The sequence below is a fragment of the Nuphar pumila genome, chromosome 6 (genome assembly GCF_984573655.1).
Source record: "Nuphar pumila chromosome 6, dmNupPumi1.hap1.1, whole genome shotgun sequence".
In the NCBI taxonomy this organism is placed as follows: domain Eukaryota; kingdom Viridiplantae; phylum Streptophyta; class Magnoliopsida; order Nymphaeales; family Nymphaeaceae; genus Nuphar; species Nuphar pumila.
Window position 1 is genome coordinate 69,588,620 of NC_143254.1, and position 10,843 is coordinate 69,599,462.

Sequence of the window (10,843 nt, forward strand, 5' to 3'; positions counted from 1 at the left end):
TGTAAAAAGTGAATGTCATGTTCGAGATGTCTTCTGTTTGCATCTGAAAGCTGCTGATTTTTAGAATAGTTTTAAAATCTGTTTCGGATTTTTCTTGTCAGTCCTCTGTTTTGTGGTATTCATATGTTCTATTGCTTCAGGCATGAAAATTTGTATTTTTATCTGTGTTTCTGTTGATCAAATGCCAAAGTCATAAACATGAAAGTTGTCCCTGTATGTGTCGTGAGTTACTCAGTTAAATATCAGAAATTTCCATGGTTGTTTTCTATGTTTTTAGCATTTTATATTAGATTAGGTTGATTTTACCTCCGTTAGAATCAAATTCCCGATACCGAACTCACTGTAGTTCAAATCCTGAGGCTATAAAAACCAAAAATGTTCAATTTAAAGTCCTTTATCAGCCTGCAAAATATCAGAGGTTTTTATGGTGTAAATTGTGTATTATCATATTAAGTATTGCATTTGGTTCGGGTCTGTAGGCGAAATTCGTCCATTTTAGGGTTTTCTTTAAATTTTTAGTATTTAAACCAGGTCATTTCGTGAGTTTTTGCATTCTAGGCTGTTTGTCAGAATAGGTAGATATTTCATACCAAATTTGGTGTGATTTGGAATTCATTTGAGGCTCAGTTTAGCCATATCATCAAAACAGGGCCCCACGGGACCCCGATCCAAGCGAAAATCAAGCGAAATTCGTTATTTTTGATGAATGATAGCATGTCTAATTCTGATTTTACAGTCCTAAGGTGTTTAGCAGCATGTCATCATGTCTCATCATGCATTTCATCATCATTTGTTTCAATTCAAATTTCAAAATCTCAACTTTACCAAGTTTTCCTTAAAAAAAACCCTGATTTTAAAGGTATAACTTTAATATTAGGGGTATTTTGGTCATTTTGACCACCATTTCGAATTTCACACTATTTTCTACTAATTTTCTTGCATTTTCATCATTTCAAATATCAAGGAAGCATGAGAATAGATTTTATATCCAATTAAGTCCAATAATTTTATTAGTATTATTGAAAAATCTTGGAAAAACCCACAAATTTGAACTAACTCCATTTCAAGCTTGACAGGGACATTCAAAAGAAGGAGCTGAAGTCTGCAATTTTCATTTATTTCATTTATTTAGTGATGTAATAATGTAAATTTTGGAATAAGAGATTTAATTTTCTTCTTAGACTAGGATGCATATCATATAGTTTGAATTTATGCAATATTCTGTTTATGTGATTCATGCACATTATTTCAAAAGCACTATAGATGTACACGAATGGCACGTGCACCAACTCTTAGGGAGTTGATGAACTCGGTGGAATGCATATTTACGACCCTAGTCGGAATATGGACGAGACCCAGATCCATCATCTTTCTAGCAGTCACATTGAGCCTACACTCTTAGGCTATCTTAAAATGCACATCATATTTCTAATATTTTCAAAGCATTGTGCATTAAATCGATTAAACTCTGAACATATTCATGGCTACAGTCAGAATATGTGAAGGATTTATTCTGACTTAATACACATTTTTCCAACAAATTTCTTAGAAAATCTTTCAAAGTGCATTCATACATTCATGTCATTTGCATCATGAACTCATTGGTTTTCTCATGATTTTCTTAAGAAAATTTCATTCTCAAGAAATCGATTTCTCAAGAAACTCTGAGAATTTTTCAAAATCGGTTTTCCCAAGTCAAGTTTTCCACAGTTTTCCATGGAAAAGGTTATCTTCTCAAGATTTTTAAAAGAAGTCTTTCACCTTTCTCAAAGATCAAAATCAATTTCCTAGGGTTTCAAGGCTAAGATTCTCAGGATTTCAGTTTCCCAAGTTTCAATTTTCCTTCCCCAAAGAATTTTCTAATGAATTTCAACCATTTTTCAAAGAAAGCTTTCAAAACTTGAAGCTTTTCCTCACAAGCATTTTTCCTTCAAATGTTTACCTTTTTCTCAATAATTCTTTCCATTTTCTCAGGATTTTCATCCATTCATGATTTTCCCACACCTTTATGAACTTTCTCGTGATTTCAAAACCCTTTTGTCAGAGTTTCCTAAGTGATTGATTTTCATCTTTTTCCTAAGAAATATCTTTCAACTCCAAATATTTTCCAAGCATACATCATGTTTTTCCTACTTCCATTTTCCAAAATCTCATAGCACATGCCTGAATTCTCTGTGCATTTAGGATAGAACATAACTTCAATAATTTCGCTAAGTCAAGCGCAATTTTGGTCCTTGGTTCGATTACCTCTGTTAAAGGCGGCAGGAACGGTCGAACCTCGTACCGACAGGTCGAGCCCCATCCCATGGATTTTCTCGCAATTTTCAAAACGGAGGCGAGTATTTCAAAACAATTTTCCAAAATCCGGTCAAGTTTGAATTGCGAAAGCATTTTCCCCTCTCTTCCGCAAGGAAGGGAAGACGAGAAAAATTTCGCGACGATAACACCAACGAAGGAGTTGGAACATTTCATTTAACCATTTAACGACCAGCGAAGTAGTTGGGACATTTCATTTAACGACCAACGAAGTAGCTAGGACTTTTCATTTAATCATTTAACGACCAGCGAAGTAGCTGGGATATTTCATTTAATGACCAATGAAGGAGTTGGAACATTTCATTTAACAATTTAACGACCAACAAAGTAGCTGGGACATTTCATTTAACGACCAGCGAAGTAGCTGGGACATTTCATTTAACGACCAGCGAAGTAGCTGGGACTTTTCATTTAATCATTTAACGACCATCGAAGTAGCTAGGACTTTTCATTTAATCATTTAACGACCAGCGAAGTAGCTGGGACTTTTCATTTAATCATTTAACGACCAACGAAGTAGCTGGGACTTTTCATTTAATCATTTAACGACCAACGAAGTAGCTGGGACTTTTCATTTAATCATTTAACGACCAGCGAAGTAGCTGGGACTTTTCATTTAATCATTTAACGACCAACGAAGTAGCTGGGACTTTTCATTTAATCATTTAACGACCAGTGAAGTAGCTGGGACTTTTCATTTAATCATTTAGCGACCAGCGAAGTAGCTGAGACTTTTCATTTAATTATTTAACGACCAACGAAGTAGCTGAGACTTTTCATTTAATCATTTAACGACCAACGAAGTAGCTGGGACTTTTCATTTAATCATTTAACGACCAGCGAAGTAGCTGAGACTTTTTATTTAATGACTTAACGACCAGCGAAGTAGCTGGGACTTTTCATTTAATGACCTGATTTAAGTTCAAAACTTTTGAAAGACAACCAGTATGGGGACTGAACTTGATCTTTAGATTTAAAAACTTTAGCAAAATAACCAGTGCAAGCACCAGGTTTTTCCAACTAAGAGTCGGGAAGGAGACAGGCATTCTTAAGATATTTAGAGATTGAAGCAGGAATGATTGCCGGGGTTTCAGGATTATCCCTTATCCTGAAGGGGAAATAGAAGATTTTATGAAGAGATAACCTGAGACTTGAATTTAGAAGGGATATGACAAGATTTAGAATTTATGATCTATGTATTAGATGGACCAGGTATGCGGTCTAATTTTCAGGATTAAACCCTTATCTTGACGGGGAATATAGAAAGAATAAACTTTGAGAAGACAGAAGGATATAAAACTTTGAAAAAAATGTAGAACATTTGAGGAATATGATTTATTTTTGTAAAAAGAATTCTCATAGGTAGCATGGTTGCCCCTATGAGTGATCTCAGGATTATCTCTTATCCTGAATGGAAAAAAGAATAGAATTTGAAGAGAAATTGATATAAATTTAGAAATCAATAAAGATCGATAAAACTTGTATTTACAAAAAGAATTCTCATAGGTAGCATTGTTGCCCCTACGAGAGGTCTCAGGATTATCCCTTATCCTGAATGGGAAAAAGAATTTAAGGAATTTTAATGAAAAGAAAATTTAGAAAATCAATGAAGGTTGACAAAACTTGTATTTACAAAAGGAATCCTCATAGGTAGCGTTTATTGCTCCTATGAGGGGTCTCAGGATTTTCCCTTATCCTGAATGGAAACAAGGATAAAATTTAAGAAAATTTAACGAAGGGAAATTGATATAAATGTAGAAAATCAATAAAGATTGATAAAACTTGTATTTTCAAAAGAATCCTCATAGGTAGCGTCATCGCTCCTACAAGGAGTCTCAGGATTATCCCTTATTCTAAATGGAAACACCTCGGACAACAAGGGTCAGGTTTTATCCCTTAACCTGAGCGGGAACACCTCGGACAACGAGGGTCAGGTTTATCCCTTAACCTAAGAGGGAAACAAGATTTAGAAAATACCTCATGGAAAAGAGGCATTAGGTTCATCCCTTAACGTGAAAGGGTATATGAAAGAATAGAATTTTTGGGGAAATTTAAAAGAGAAATCGATAAACATTTATAAAATCGGGGAGAATTGAAAAATTGTCTTTACAAAAGAATCCTCATAGGTAGCATTATTGCTCCTACGAGGGGTTTCAGGATTACCCCTTATCCTGAATGGGAACACCTCGGACAACGAGGGTCAGGTTTATCCCTTAACTTGAAAGGGTATTGTGAAAGAATAGAATTTTGGGGGAATTTAATAAAGAGAAATTAATAGACATTTACAAAATCGAGAAAATTTGGAAAAGAATCCTCATAGGTAGCATTATTGCTCCTACGAGGGGTTTCAGGATTATCCCTTATCCTGAATGGGAATACCTCGAACAACGAGGGTCAGGTTTATCCCTTAACCTGAAAGGAAACACCTCGGACAATGAGGGTCAGGTTTATCCCTTAACCTGAAAGGGTAATAGATTTGATAAAATTTAATAAAATTGAGGAAAATTTGATAAAACTTGATAAAATTGATGTAAAATTGATAAAAATATGAATAAATAAAGATATCAAAATTAACTGAAGATTTATAAGATTTTGAGAAAAAGGAGTTTTTCTGATCCTGCCTGAATATGGTATTTAAAAGATAAATGAGAAATCATTTTTTTGGGAAGAAAATCCACCGCAAGAAGAATGATCAGCGCGAGATCTGATCCTCTTTTTAAAAAAAGGAAATCATCATGAGAGATCATCATGAGGTTTGATTTCGAGGATAGTGGTTTGAAAACCAATTTTGAAAGAGAAAACAAAAACGAGGTGATGATTTTGAAGACAAATGGTTTTCAAAACCTAATTTGAAAAGGAAAAATCAACATGTTAGTTTATTTAAAAGGGATTTAGATCAAAATATTTTGAATCTTTTGAGGACTTTTGCAAAAAATTTTGTGATTTTTGAAAACCCTCATAGGCAATATCATTTCTCTCATGATGGAGGAAAACAAATTTTGAAAAAAAATGACAAGGATTTAAAATTTTTGAAAAATAGCAGGCAGGATCAAAAAGGAATTGAAGAAATCAGAAGAAAAAGACAATACACCTGGGTTTTAAAAGATGAAATTTTGAATAATATATACCAAGGGTTTTGAGAAATATAAGGAATATAAAATATCACAGATATACAAACAAGGATGCGCAAACAACACTCCCTAAAGTTGACTCTATATGTAATATTTTAAAATGGCTGATAGGACCTTAATCCTAACTCTAAGATTTAGATCCATCTGATTCCAATCAAGGTATGCCGATATACTCAAGTTGAAGCTCGAAGTACGTGGCATAAAGATATCTCTCCGATTCTAAGGTAATGGCTTCCCAACATCCTTGAGCACCTACCGATATACCTCGGACTATGGCCCTTAGGTACGTGGTAGGGGGGCGCGAACCCAAATAAGTGGTCCAGTTGTGAGGCTCTCTCTCGAACTATGGTTCAGTGAGACATTCCAACAACGTGAAGACCGAGACAATATAGGTAGGGATGTTTTCAAAAACATGTTCAACATGCAATAAATCCAGAAGGCTCTAATGCAAGTCCTAAAGAGATAGAATTTAAATGAAGAGAAGCATACACTTGCATACATTGTTTACATTCAATCCCTAAAATTTGAGGAGAGTTGTATTTCAGACCTAAGTCTAATGTGAACATGGAATAATCTCCTCAATATGGTCCTACTAAACCATACTTAGATCCTATATGCAATGATGTCAGCTTTAGGACAGAGTCTAGGCTCCTAAGGTTTGCATGGAAATGAAGCTGACATAGAAGGAATAAAGACTTAGAAAATATTAAAGCAAAGCAAAGGCATATTTCGACCAGACGAATACGTGTCCCATCTCGGTCGCCAAATCTGTGATCATCGCAAAATTTTTCCTCTCTTGTGGTTTCTCTCTCTTCCTTCTCTTTTCGTTTTCTAACCTCTATTTCCTCCTTTTTGAAGGGAGAAAAATAAAAGAAAGAGAGAAGAGAAAAGAAAAGAAAGAAAAAGAGAGGAGGAACTCTTTTGCGGGGTTTCACTTGACCTTAATTTGAAAATATTTAGCAAATAACTCACCTCCGTTTTGAAAATATTTGCGGGAAAATGGAGAGACGGGATTCGCTCGTCGGTACGAGGTTCGACCGTTCCTGGCGCCTTTACCAGGGGTAATCGAACCAAGGATCAAATCTATGCCTTTTGCTTTGCCTAAATATCATCTAAGAATTTATCCTAAAGATTTAAATGCACAAAGAATCATGCTCGTGCAATGCAAGGATGTATGCTCTTTTTGAAAAGATGTTTTGAAAATTTCCAAGTATTCTGAGATGAACTTGATAAGGGAGTGAAGAAATGATTGAATCTAACTTTAGAACTTGAGATAGATTAGAGAAGTTCTAAGTCTTTGAAGTAAATCAGAGTTGACAGCATAAATCTTGATTTTGAGAAAGTATGATTTGAAGCTTTGAAATGAAAGGAAATGAAGTTTCAAAGTCAGAAATGGACTTTGAATTTAATCATAGATTTAGTAGAAGAAGTTGAAATTTTGAAGTGATATTGAATTCGAATCTTAGAATGGATCTCAGAAAATCAAATGGCATTTAAAAATAGAAATGGATTTAGGAGATTCAGATTAGATCCGAAGATGGAATTGGATTTGAAATCCAGACTTGGAAATGGATTTTGGATCTTAAAAAATGGTTTAGGATCTGAAGTCTGAGATCCAAAGTGGAAATTGGATTCTGGATCCTAAGATGGATTTGGATCTGAAGTCTGAGATCCAATGTAGAGTTGGAATCTGTATCCTAAGATGGGTTTTGGATCTGAAGTCTGAGATCCAATGTAGAATTGGATTCTGGATCCTAAAATAGATTTGGATCTAAAGTCTGAGATCCAAGGTGTGAATCGAGTTCTGGATCCTAAAATGGATTTGGATCTGAAGTCTGAGATCCAAAGTGGCATTGGATTCTGGATCCTAAAATGGATTTGGATCTGAAGTCTGAGATCCAAAGTAGAATTGGATTCTGGATCCAGAATCTTAAATAGGAATTGGATCCGAATTTTGGAATCTGAGATGAATTTTGGATGTAACTTTGGACTTGGAATTTTAAATTTGATTTGAGATTTTGAACTCTAAATATATAAATGAATTTCAAAGTCAAATTGGACTTTGAATTTGAAAACTTGAATTTTGGAAAAAAAAGATGAATCAAGAATTTCAAAGTTAAATTGAACTTTGAATTTGATTTCAATTAGAATTTGAATTTTGGATATACAAATGAATTTCAAAGTCAAATTGGACTTTTGAATTTAAAGTTTTGAATTGGGAACCAGAAGATGAATCAAAAATTTCAAAGTTAAATTGAACTTTGAAATTGAATTTTGAATCTTTGAAATAAGATAGAAGAATGAATTAAAATAGAGATTGAAGAAAGATATTTGAGATCACTTGGAATTTTGAAAAAAGAATTTTGGAAATATGATGTTGTTCTATCCTAAATGATGAAATGAATTTAAATTTTGAAATTGGATTTTGAAAATCGTATTTCATTCTTTACATGAATTGAAATAAGATTGAAAATATAATACATCCTTGACTATGGTCATTGAATGTATTATATAATAATTGATCATTCATATAATTCAGGGTTTTTTTAACATTTAAATATGCATGATTTTATGAAATAATGTTTCAAAAACCCAATTTTATGTTAGTTTTTGAGTAAATGTGCTAAAATGATTTAAAAATAGAAAATGCATGAAAAATAGTTTTATTTTTACATTTTTATACATATTTTAGTTTTTGTTATAAGTAGTTTAGTTTTAGTTTGCAATTAAAAATGAAATAAAAAAAATAATATAGAAAAATATTTTTTCATTTTAAGTTTTGTTTTGTTTAGAAAAGAAAAATTAGTAGAATAGTTTTTTTTTAGTTTCTTTATAAATAAGTTTTGATTTTTGAAAACTTTATAATAAACTAGTTTACATAGTTTTTGTTTTTTTTAATTGAAAAAAAAATATAAAATAACCAACCCGTTTACACGGTTTGGGTTTCTTGGAAAAAAAATTGAGAAAATAATAAATAAACCGGCTGAACCGGTTTGAATTTAAAAAAAAAAAATAAATAAACAAACCGGCTTGAACCGGTTTGCATCTGTTACAAACCGGTTCAAACCGGTATGTTGTTTTTAAAACCCCAAAAACAGAAAACAATCGGGTGCCTCCTCCATTCACGCCCAAACCTTCCTCTTTCCCCTCTTTCCCTCTCTTTCCCTCTTTTCTCACCATCTTCCACTAACACCGGTGGCTATTCCCTTCCCTACCTTCCCTTTCTCCCTCTTTCTCTGTCAAATCCGGCAACCGGCGGTGGTGGAACTTCCTTCCGGCGACGGCGGCGGTGGTGGAGGTCGCCAGCTTCTTCCCTCAGGTTCACGGTGCGGTGAGTGCTGAGTCTTTCTCTTCTTCTTCTTCTACTTCTTCTTCTTCTTCTTCTTCTTCTTCTTCTTCTTCTTCAGAACTTCCTCTTCTTTTTCATTTCTATTTCTTCATCCGTTTCTTCTTCTGCAGCTTCTTCTTTTTCCACTTCTTCTTCCGATCTCTTCCTCTTCTTCTTCTTCTTCTTTTTCTTCCTCCGATCTTCAGCATTTTCTTCTTCCAATTGTTTTTCTTCTTCCGATTTCGATTTCTTCTTCAGTTTCTTCTTCTTCTGCAGCTTCTTCTTTACGTTCTTGATGTTTCTGTAAAACGGATATAAAAAGAAAAAAAAAACTGAAAGAAATAAAAAAAAAAAAAACTATCGATCCTTGTTGTTTCTAATTTTTTTTTAGTTGTCTATTCGATTGATTCATTTGTAATTTTGTTTACTATAATCTTTTCTGTTTGATAGTTCGGTAGTTCCCTGTTTTGATTTTCTGAATTACTGATTTTATTTTTTTAATTTTTTTCTTTTGTTTTCTGTGTGTGTATGAATTACCGATTCATTAGTTTCTTGTCTTTTCATTTTCTTTCACTTCGTAATTCTGATTTTCTGTGTGTAGTTAGTAATTCTGAATGTTTTGATCTTTGCCTTTCTGATTTTTATTTTTACTTTGATTCATTAGTTGTTTTGATTTGATTTTTTTTCTTTAGCATAAATCTGTTTTTCATTTTATTTCTTGATTGCTGTCAATGTTTTCTATTTCTGTTTTCAATTACAAATGTTCATGTTTTCAATTTAGTAATGTTGTGTTGCTTTCATTCCACGCATAAATTCTTATTTTGTTTCCATTTCTTTTACTTACTTGTTCATGTATTTTGTGTTTGCTTAATTCTGTAGTCTTTTTAATTTCTGGTTTGTTCAGTTAAATTTTTCCTGTTGTTAACATTCATGTCATGTTTTTCATTTAATGTTTTTAACCAATTCAACTCCTGTTTTTCAATACAGTTTAGTTTTCATATTCAAGTTCTTGTTATTTTTACATTCTGATGTTTTGATTTTTCTTGTTAAGTAAACTGTTAGTTAAGTACCTGTAATCAATTAGTTAGATTTCTTTCATATTTCTAGCATGTAATTAGTATTTTTTTTAGTATAATTCTACTTATATCTCTGGTACTGCTCGTGTTCCTTTGAATTATGCAGGATAGCACAGGAGTGGAGTGAAAGCGATTACGTGACACGAAGTACGAAGAATAAAGTCTTTTTACTTTTTAGTTTAGATTTAGGAATTTAAGTGGGTTTGTAAATATTGCACTTTACACCCTCTGCGAAGGGTATTCATTTGTTGTAATAGCTAGTTGTTTTTACTTTTCTTAGAACAGTTTACATTTCAATAATTCAGCAATAAAGAATAGTTTAGACTTGTGTGTTTGAATACAACATATTCCCGTTCCCTGAGTTCGACCCGGTCTCATCCACTAGTGAGAACCGGTTTTTATTATTTGATGTCTGGTTTTCACATGTTTTTCATATAAAAATCTTTTCAAAATTTACAACGACTGCAAAAAGACATCAATAATCTATATTTAAATTCAGGTGAAGAATAAAACATACTTTTGTGCTTTCATAGAGTTTAAAATGTAATTAACTCTCAATATACCTTGACTATGGCCGTTGGTATATATTTTGAGCCAATTTTAAGTTAAACTTTAATAAAAGAAGGAAATATTTGAAAATATGATGATTTTTGAAGAGGATCCAGTGTGGATCCAATGTTTATTTTGTAAAAGATAAAAATCCTAAGTTTTGTTTACATCCTGACTATGGCCATTGATGTAAATCATCAACTTAGGATTAATTACCTCTTACGAAATGGTGCACGTGCCATTCGTGTTTCACCATTGTGAGATTTTTTGAAAAATAAAGGTAAAAGCATGAAAAACAAGCAATTTATGATATTTACAATGCTCATTCATTATATTCTAAAGTTGAAAGGAGAAAATTATCATTTATATCTACTTTATTACAACTTGGAATTGTAAATATCAGAAATTTCCAGTCCAAGAGAGAAAGTCAAACTTCTTATATC